This window comes from Ictidomys tridecemlineatus, chromosome 9, assembly GCF_052094955.1.
Source record: "Ictidomys tridecemlineatus isolate mIctTri1 chromosome 9, mIctTri1.hap1, whole genome shotgun sequence".
Lineage (NCBI taxonomy): Eukaryota > Metazoa > Chordata > Mammalia > Rodentia > Sciuridae > Ictidomys > Ictidomys tridecemlineatus.
Genome location: NC_135485.1, coordinates 24,402,001 through 24,413,027, shown reverse-complemented (window position 1 = coordinate 24,413,027; position 11,027 = coordinate 24,402,001). Strand labels below are relative to the sequence as shown.

Sequence of the window (11,027 nt, the reverse complement as noted above, 5' to 3'; positions counted from 1 at the left end):
TGACCCCTCAAAATCAGGTCGACCATCCCCACCGGAAAGGGGATCCCACCAGAAGCCATCCACTGTGAAGGGCAACTCTCCATCCTTACTGTCCCTCAGGTATGAGGAGCGCAGAGCAGGAATGGCTGCCTCAAAAGCTACCTGTTGCTTTGGGTCAGAGGAGGCAGAGTTGCTTGTGACAGAATATCCAAGGAGGAGGAAGTCTGTTCATGGTGAGCCCATGTCTTCCTGGAAATGCTGTGGCTGAGCAGTGGGTATTGAATTCTTCATAGTGGAGATGACATCATCTGCACTGACATCCCAAAGCGTGGAGGCATGAGAATGGCACATGGTAAGTGCCCAGACAAAGGAAATCCATGACTTTAGAAGGTGGAAGGTATTCTTTTGCACCAAAATGGATACTCTGCATGTGCTTCATTCACACTGTTTCTCCTTTCAGCATCCCTGACTTGTGTCCTTGCTGCACTCATTTTTATCATGACTGTATATAGAGCTCTGCCATCAGTCCTTTGGATAGAACCCAGTGAACAGTGACATGAGTGCAGACCAGAGAGTTCCTCTTCCAGTTGTGCCCTTTGGATTAGCTTCATTTGATGCCAACTTGTCTGCCTTGGGATTACTTTTAGGAACAGACATAACTATTGGGATGAAATAATTCCTAGAAACAAAACTTCTATTGAATCATCATTGACGAGAAGGCTAAAAATCAAATTCAATATTAGCAACTAGATGAAATTTTTGTTTTTCCTTATGATATGGGAAGTAGATGAAAGAACTTTAAATAGATATTTACGTGGTCAGGGGTCCCTGAAAGAGGTTGGAGTGGCCAATAAGAGGATGCTGTCACAGGTCCAGCTGAACAACAGAGCGGTTCAACCAAAAAGCAGGTGAGAGATTCAGAAGTGTTGGTTGTAAAGTCATAGAAGATTATATTGGTGACTGCTGTCCTTTAGCTAAAGGAATCCAAGCCTTCTTCACAAGCCCTTGGGATGAGGGAATACAAAAAGCAGAATTCATTTTAAACCACAAAAGGGTTCTGGGACTGATTGTATGGAGATAGAATTCTTGATGATTCCTTTGTAGAAGGTGTTTTAAGAATAAGAGGATGATATGGGAAAGGATCCCTATGATGCCAAAACAAACAGAGCCTCAGAGGGTAAGAAGAAAAAAATAAAATAAAACAGCCACTGTTTGAGTAAAATTATTCTGTAAGTCTGCTTTATTACTTAAAGAATTGTACATATTACTAAAAGATTAAACAGTGTGCCTACTCTGGTTAAGGTGCCCTTTTCCTCAAAGGTGAGTTGGTATGGTGATTTAGGTATTTTTATCAGCATTTTGAAATGGAGAAGCCATTCTGCACCTGCCTTGAAGTCCCTATTCTTGACCACCTGTTCCTCCCCTGAAAGGAGCCACATTTCATCCAAATCAATGAATGTTCTATATAAAAAGAAGAAGAAGAACCAGTGAAAGCCCAAAATTTAGTCAGCTGGACCTGGGCCACACCACTCTATGAAATTATTCACAATGTTTAATTTTGTGTGTGTTTGAGGGAGGGGGTTGGTGGGTAGATGCTCTACCACTGAGCTATATCCCCAGCCCCATTTTTTTTTTGATGCAGGATCTTGCTGACATGTAGTATTTCAATCTGTATGTTGAACACAAACAACACCTGTTTCATGATTGTGAGAACAGAATGACAGGGAAGTCACTTTCCAAGATGTCTTGTACATAGCTGGCACTCAGTATAAATGATAGTTGTTATTTGTTATCCTATGAGTAGTCTGGGCCCCAGATTCCTCACCTCCAAAGCAGAATTGTGACCTCCAATGTGTCAGTAACAGAGCTCCTTTACTTCTGTGTGCAGAAGTAAAGGACAGTGTTCCTCCACAGGTTACACAGTCACCACACAGCCCAGCAGTTCCATTCCTGGGAATATGCCAAAGAGAGTTGAGAGCATGCATTCAAATAAAACCTGTGCTCAAAGACCACAGCACAGATGGTCACATTCACAGTGGCCAAAAGTTGGAAGTAGCAGGGTTCAGTGGCACATGCCTGTAATCCTAGTGCCTCAGGAGGCTGAGACATGAGGATCAAATTCAAAGCCAGCCTCAGCAGAGGCAAGGTGCTAAGCAACTCAGTGAGACTCTGTCTCTAATAGAATACAAAATAGGGTTGAGGATATGGATCAGTGGTTGTGTAACCCTGAGTTCAATCCCTGCATAGCTATGCCCCTCTTCCTCCCCCCAAAAAAGTAAAACCAAATAACAGACTCTCTCCTTGACCAACTTTGGTCAGTCTCCTCTGAATCCTCTTCCCAACTAAACCTTGTCCTTTGGATTTAGCAAGAATCCTGCTAAGTAAATCTTACCCTGGACCCTTTCTATCTGGCCAAACTCCTCACCTACTTTCCCCAGATAATGTCTGAGCAGCCTGTCTCTAGAAGATTCCTGTGAGGTTAGTTTAGTTGAGAATCACCTATCCTCTAAGCAGTGTCCCCTCAGCCAAGTCCTCCAATAGTACCTTTTCCCACTGCTTAGCTATAAATTACCACTTTTCCTTGTTGTATTCAGAGTTCAGCCTATTTCACTATTTTCCTGTGGAAATAGTTCCTGAATAAAATATATTTTTACTTTAAAAAACAAACAAACAACAACAACAAAAACAGTGAACACAAGAAGGTGACATTTTTAAAGTCTTGAAAGGAAAACAAACAATAACATTGACACTTACAACCATCAATGTAGAAATAATTATCCAGCAAGAATATTCTTTATAGAATAGGTAATACTAGCATATTTTCTGATGGTTCAATGATGAATTAGTCCCCAGTAAATATGCACCATTATTAAAGTGTTGAAATCAGTTCTACATGCCAAGGAAAATATATTCTTCACAATTTTCATGAAATGGAAAAATATTATGAAACCCAACAAATAGTATGCAACACAACAATAATAAGATACATGTGGTAACCCAAGCATCTGTGTGACCAATAGCATATGGCAGAAGAGACAATATAACTTTGGGGTGTGAAACACTGGAGACAGAGTGTTTTGAGTTCTCATTCTCTCTTCCTCTCTCTCCACACCCCCACCCCTCCCCCTCCTTTGTCTCATAGCTTTTGAAAGAGGCAAAAGAATCAGGTCCTGAGGACTCTGAGGTAGCCTTTGAAAATGCCCACATAGTGAGGAACAGAAGATTCTGACCATCAACCAGGAGAAATCAAGACCTCTCAATATTTCCTGTTAATAAGTATTGAAACAGATTTTTCAGGTGAACTCGAACCTTAAGATGATGGTAGCCCCAACTCCCAAACTGGACTCTTTCCCTTAAGCCTTAAGATATTTGTACCCCATCTCCCACACTGGATTTATATCTCTTGAAAGATCCTGAACCACAGTTACCAGTGAAGTTTCTCTCATATTCCTGATCCTTACAATACTGGGAGATAATCTTTGTTGCTTTTTAATTACTACCTTCAAAAGTAATTTATTGTGAAAGAATATTAACTAATACATGGCAATACATTTGACTACATGAATAATATGGACTATTTTGCTAAAAGCTACAAACTACCAAAACTTGTTCAAGAAGAAATAGATAAACTATATATCCTGTTATTTTTTTTAAAGTTAAAGAGTCAGAAAGCAAACTGAAAAATACTTCATTTTAAACTGAGTGAAAAAAATCCATATCAGACCCAAATAAATCCACCCAAATAAATGAGTTGCAACTGACCAGTGCTGAAAGGAACTTTGTTTCTCCCTACTCTTTTGTTAGAAAAAGAAGGAATGCCTTCAATCAATAATCAAAGCTTCTATTTTAAGAAATAGGAAAGAAAGCACAAGAAAAGGAAAAAATAAAAAGTAGAAGTCTATACTTTTTCTATAGTATTGACTATAGAAAAGTTACTCAAATCATAAAGTTAATATTTAAGATCAATAAAATTGTTAATGTTCTTGTTTGACTAATCCAGGAAAAAAATACCAACTTAAAGTATCAGGAATGACAAAAGGGACATCATTAAAGATCCTACAGATATTAGTATGAATAATTGATCAGTATCAAAGAATTTGTATATGTTTATAGATATTTTATATTATTCTCTAATTCAGAAATCTAGCAAGCACATATCTGTTGAATAATAGGTACTTCCTTCAACAATTAATCACTACTCATATGAATTCTTGAAACAACATTTCTAATGTAAAGTTCATTTTTATTAACATTTTTATGTCCTAAAAATGCAAAGACATGTTTCAATTAAATTAATGACATAAGAAATTTCCACTACTATAAAACTAACTAATCAGGATAATTACACCATGACAAAATGTGCGTTTCTCATGTCAATTATCCATAGGACTGGCAAAAATTGCTTCATTTCATCAGCATCTATGTAACTTACTAAATTCTGGTAATGTAATTAGGGAATTTTCAATAAATTTATGTTGTATAAAGAATGTTTTCAGAGTGAAGGTTTAAATGTTGTTTATTGTCTAGATTTTTATGAAGAATATTTCTAATTTGTTGGAGTAAAATATTTCTCAGTATATTGTCATAAAGAAAACAAAGTTAAATTTTAGCTAAAAATGTAAAACAAAATTTATGTACACTAAAATTAAATAAATTATTGGTTCTATTATTCTTACAAGAATGGTTACTAAGTTTGATCTATGAAAGCACTCTTATTTATGATGTGGTCTTTGGTTTCTTACAAGTAATTTTTAATGGCCAAGTACATGGGCAATAGTCTCATTTCTATTTTCTTTATGTGATACCATGTTTTCCAAATTTGGATGTGTTGATATGCACTGCACTAGTGCACATTTCAAAGAGAATCTTGAAGACATGCCTAAACTCTCTGTTTGATTATTTACTTCACTTGACTTTTTAAATCTGAAATTGATGGGATTCTTAGGAATCCTCTCAGATAGTAATCTTTTGACCTTAATTCTTTATGTTTAAGTGTACCTTTGATTTACAGCCATTATCACATTCATCTTTAGATGAGAGCATTATTTTTCTTCCATGCAATCTTTGTACACCTTTCTTTTGAGCAGCATTGCTAACCTTACTAGCTCTCTGCATATTAGTAGTTTATATTTTGCTTTTCGGGAAATAGCATTCAATCTGCAACTATGACCAATAATGCATGTTAATGTCAAAAACAACATGTCATAATTACCCAGTGTTATGGGGAAAAAGAGATTATTATAATTATTTTAATAATAATTTTACTTTATATTTTAGTTATACAGGTTAAGCTTATTTGAAATTCAACACCGAGTAGTTTATATTAAAATATAAATAAATATTTTGTGCTCTGAGTATTAAATTTGTGAAGTAATAATGTTAAAATTGAGGAATATAAACAGAATATCTGTAATAACTCTTAATTAGCTATTAAAGGCCTATCAAATCAAAAGCTCTTATACAGTGTTTTAAATTATTACATTGCAATAAATCTTGCAGATAAATTGCTATATGGTTCTTTCTTATGAGATACAGTGAATAAATCTTTTGATTTCTATCACAGGAGAAATGGAAGACCACCAAAAGGATTTATGGAAAATCAAAATATTCAATGTATGTATTTAAAATTATTTCTATGGATCCTCAGCAAAGAATAGATTATAAAAAATAGCACAGAGAAAAGGAAAAAAAATAGTGGCTCAGTTTTTCTAGCTTTCAAGGAATAGGAATAATGGTGGCTTTGGGTTAGGGCACTAGTGTTTAAGGTGAGGCCCATAGAATACAGTGAACACTTCACTAACAGGGAATACAGTGAATAATTTTTTATACTAGGCCTTAAAATATAATTAGAAGTTTTGCCAAATTCATGCAAAAATGTTAAAACCAAAGGAACTTTGAAAAAAATGTTAATGTTTATAATATACATATATGTTTTCTTGATTGTTTGTGATCTTTACATCTACTAGTCCATAAGGTCCATGAGGGTAAAGAATTTATATCATTTGTCAACTTCTGAATCTTAGTAATAAACACAGTATTACATGGAGTTCACTCGTAAACATATGTTGACTACATGAATAAATATGTTAATTTCTCAGAGTACAGAATGCTTCTCCTTTGTGACACTGACACACTGCTATTCTCATTTTCCTACATGTTTATTGGTGTGATTATCTATTATGCACTTATTGCCACGACATGGGAAATATCTTAGGCAATATGAAGCATGGTTAGTATAACTAACTGTATACATCCAGCACTTTATACAATTACTAGCACTTCTGAGAGATCCAACAAAGATTTCCCAAGTAAATTCAAGGACTCTAGACTATTTGAAGGTCGACAGAAGTAGATGATTTCCTCTTATACATGGTTCTGAAGAATTGGTTTTGCAGACATTGTTCAAAGGCAGATTTTCAGTGTTGCATAGTTGAAGGTAGGGAAATGTTAAAGGATCAAGTTGTATGTTTGCTTATTAGATTTTTCTTTTTAAAACCTGAAATGCTGAGTAGATCAAGGACAGACTGATTTTAGTTCAAACTAAGGCATAGGCAGGTTGTCCACTGTGAAGTATATTTAGTCACTACTTGCTGAATTGTTTGTTGTTGTTACGTTGTTGTTTGTGTGTGTGTGTGTGTGTGTGTGTATTGGTAGATTTAAGAAATATCTTGATGTAAGGTTTTTAAAGATTTTTTTTTGAGATCATGAAAACTTTTGTGTTTTGATCAAATTTTATCTATTAACCCAATTGGAAATAAGAAAAATAAAAGGTTTGCTATACATTGATTCATCTTTTCTCTGTTGTACTTTCTTTCTTCTTGTAAATACAAGTCTCCGACCTTCACAATAATTAATATTTGGTCAATATTTATAAATAATTAATATTTGGTCATTATTTCTCCTTTACATTTGAAATAAAATTTTGTGAGATACAGAAGCTTAACTTAGTGGATTAATTTATCTCTCATCATTTGAAATATTTTGTTCCCTTCTCTTCTTAATGGTGTGCCATCTGAGGAGAAATCAAGTATAATTCCTATATTTATTACTCTCTATATAAGGTTTTTTTTCTTTCTGCCTTTTTCATGGTTTTTAATTTTTTTCTCTATTAAAATGACATGTCAAGTATATAGATATACCTAAGTAAAAAGGAATTTTTTTTTGCACTTATCCCCTCCACAATTCTCTGAGATTACTTGATTTGTAATTTCATATCTGAGATTCATTAAGTGAAATTTTCGGTCAGTATTATTTCAGGGGTTTCTTCTATTGTTTTCTAATTCTGTTCTTATTGTACAATCTCTATTGTATAAAAGTTGAAAAGTTTAAAAGGACAATTACAGTGAAAAATCATAACATTATCTGTTATTTTAAATATAAAACCTTTTAAACTGCTTTCCATATTCTTGAATTTTGTATTTTGCAGATGTACTAACAGGTATATAGCAGTTTTAAGTGTGTGTCCATGATTTGTTTGTTTTGTTTGTTTGTTCAATTGTTTTTGTCCTTTTTATTTTTGATAGTTTCATTGGTTTTATAAATGTGTCCATCACTCATAGCAATGCTATGGAGTTGAAGGTCCTCTCTGCCTATCACAAGATTGTTAATTGAAGAAACCATAACTCAAACCTCAGTGTATAACTCTCTAACCCTTAACTCAATATGCTGTTTTCACATGATACTGACTTATATAGAGTTAAACCTTCTTGCTTTTTGATCAATATTTTTTCCTTGCCTATTTTATAGAAATTGTCACTTTTTTATTATAAATTTATATATGCACTTCCCACACAAACATTCTCCTACACTTAAAGGGTGTATTTGATACAGTTTCTGGATATTAGTGACTAATACTAGTTTGCTGAATAAATGCCTTTGCTAATAAAACAGGCACTGAATTTAACTAAAACTGAACAGCTCTTAAATTACTGTCTAAATACTAATAAAGATTCTAAAATAGCCAGGCCAGGTGTGGTGGCACGTGCCTGTAATCCCAGCACCTTTTGGAGGCTGAGACAGGAGAATTGCAAGTGCAATGCCAGCTTCAGTAACAGCCAGGCGCTAAGAAACTCAGTGAGACCCTGTCTCTAAATAAAATACAACATAGGGCTGGGGACATGGCTTAGTGGTGGAGTCACTCTGAGTTCCATCTTTGATAACCTCCCCCCTCCAAAAAAAGATTCTGAAATAAAACACATATGTATGTATACATATGTGTGTGTTTGTATGTGTGTGTGTGTATGTGTGTGTGTGTGTGTGTGTGTGTGTGTGTGTGTGTGTGTGTAAAACCCTTGCATTGAGTGAGGTGGGTTGTCTTCCAAGCAGACATTTAGATGTTAGCAGTGAAGTTTGGTTGGGCTTATAACATCTGTGAAAGGAACAAAAGAAAATTGATGGAATTACCAGAGTTTGATGGTGATCTGATGAATTCTTTATTTACAGGGCCACAGGACCTATCAGACCATGATATGGATCTTATTAAATCTGTACCAACCTAGTGAATTTGGAAAAAACGTCACTTCAAAGGGCAATCTACAGAGTATACCACATGTCCCCCATCAATATTTTCTGAGTACATCATAGAATGTTCTATAAAGAACACCCTTAAAAATTTTACTCAGAACCAAAACTTCTAAAAGATGTTGTTATAAGCATTGATAATCACTAATAAAACTATAACTCTTCTTATCACACAAATAAACAGTTGGAGTACAAGAATGTCATCGTCAAAATATTATCACATGTTTTTTATGTAATGTGAATGCCAAATAAGAACCCTGGAAAGGGAAAGGTAATTAAATTAAATTAAATTTGTAACATCCATCCTGGTTCAACAGAACATCAGACACTCAGTAAGATAACCACAATTTAATGTCAAACCTTCCTGCTGAAAAAGAATGGCATATAGCTGACAGAATAACTCAAGAAAAACAAATGCAACTGACCATCACTCACTCATATTCTTATTTTTCCATCAAACAACCTACATCCTTTCAAATTTTATCTGAAACAAGAGAAGAACTAGATTCTATTACTTATGTAATCTTTAAAAATATATGACAAAATATTTCTTAAATATACCAACAAAAGATCAAAAATGATATCTCAAGGATTTTTTTAAATTTCATTTTTCTAGCACTGTGGATTGAATCCAGGGCCTTGTGTGTGCTCTACCACTGAGCTATATCCCCAATCCTCAAGGCCTTGATTAGTATTCATTATATCTCAGTCAAGGATTGCCCTCAAACTGTAAGTCCATCACTGAATGTACACCATGGTATAAAAGCTGCCCATATCTATTTTTTTCTTAAAGTAGTGTCATTGATCTATTCAAGTAATTGAGATTTTAGAAACAAAGATTTAATAAGCAAAAAATATATATATTTTGATAATTTAGTTGTTAGTATTAATCCACTGTTCATGGTTGGGACCAAAATATCTGACAGGAATAACTTAGTGGAGGGAAAGAGTCACTCTATCTCATCATTTCAGAGGTTCAGTACATGAGGAGTTCTCTCCAACGCAGAAACGTCATAGCAGAAATGCATAGTAGAGCAAAACTGCTCATCTTGTGGTATCTGGGAAGCGGAGTGTGAGAAAGAGAGAAAGGAAGGAAACATGGAGAAGATGAACCTTCCTGGGGCACACACTTATTGATAAACTTACTTCTTCTAACTAGGTCCCACTGCCCAGTAGTCTATTCACCTATGGGTGGATTTAATCCATTTGACAGATTAATAACTAATTTGAAAATAGTTAAATGGATGAATCCACTAATGGGATCAGAATCTTTATAATCCAGTCATTACTTACAATCCCCAACTTTCAATCTAGCTGCATTAAGGACCATGTTTTCAATCTATGAGTGTTTGGGGGGTACCAAACCATAATACCTTTCCCTACCTCAAACTATGAAGCACTAAAGAGCTGCCCATAAAGAATGTCTGCCAAGCCCAGTTCTTCCAGAAGCCTGTATAAGTGGTGATAGTCAACTTCTGCCCATCATCACATAGTACAGGGAGTTCCTTAATTTACCAAGAATTTGTTGAATCTCTTGGATATGCAAGCTATTATAGAATATCATGGCTACACTTTATATTTTTAGTTTTCTGTGATCACCTTTAATTTTTTTATAAATATGAAATTATTCTCATCATTAAAGTTTGATAAAGGGATATCAGAATTGATAACATTTTATGTTTTGGTCAAAAACTTTAATCTTACAATAAGATTTTGATCTAGAAGAAATTTAAAATTAAGGATGTTATTCTTTTCTTGTTACTGTATTTGATTTATTTTATAGTAAAAAAAAAATGCTTCCTTTATAAAACACTTTAGTTTATTGTGTACCATCAAATGAAGAATTTGAGCGGTCTAGGACATATCTCCAAAAAGTTAATAAAGTATCTACAAAAAGTAATGATTAAAATAAGTAATAACAATTAAAATAAAATGATTTAAAATATTAATAAAAACCTCATGGAACAATATGAAAATTTTATGAGATTGTTTAGGAAACAAGACAAAAGGAGGCTGAGAAAATTGGATTTTATGTATCAGCTAAAATATTCCTTTTAACATATGGTATCTGTGGATTATTTTCACAGTCCACAGATCTGTGAATATGTCAGTAAACATATGCTTGAGTTCTAAGCATCTCAAATGAAAATATTCATAATTTGAAATAAATAATTTCCAGCACTGATCAAAAACTGTTTTACTTATCTATTAACAGGCCGTCTGTTACTAATATAATTACACTGTATATTTATGATACTTGGCACTTATTGAAGCAGAGGGGGAGAGAAATTGGAAGGACACAATTAGACCAACAGAAAGAAAATGAAGAAAACACACACCCAAAATGCCTCAGCATGCAAACTGTTAAAGAGGAATAAATATATCTTTAAACATTATACTTAAAAAGATCAGTTCTATTACTTTTGATTACCTTAAAATATTTATATGTACATATCAATAATTATAATTCATAATTGTCTTTTAATGTGTGTTCCTTCTACTAGAATACAAACTATGTGGGGATACTG

The 11,027-nt window shown here is 33.9% G+C and overlaps 1 pseudogene; it reads left to right on the top strand.

Moving 5' to 3' along the window:
* Positions 1-209: 209 nt before the first annotated feature.
* Positions 210-1,109, top strand: LOC144366981 (palmitoyltransferase ZDHHC6 pseudogene; annotated as a pseudogene).
* The last annotated feature ends 9,918 nt before the right edge of the window (positions 1,110-11,027 follow it).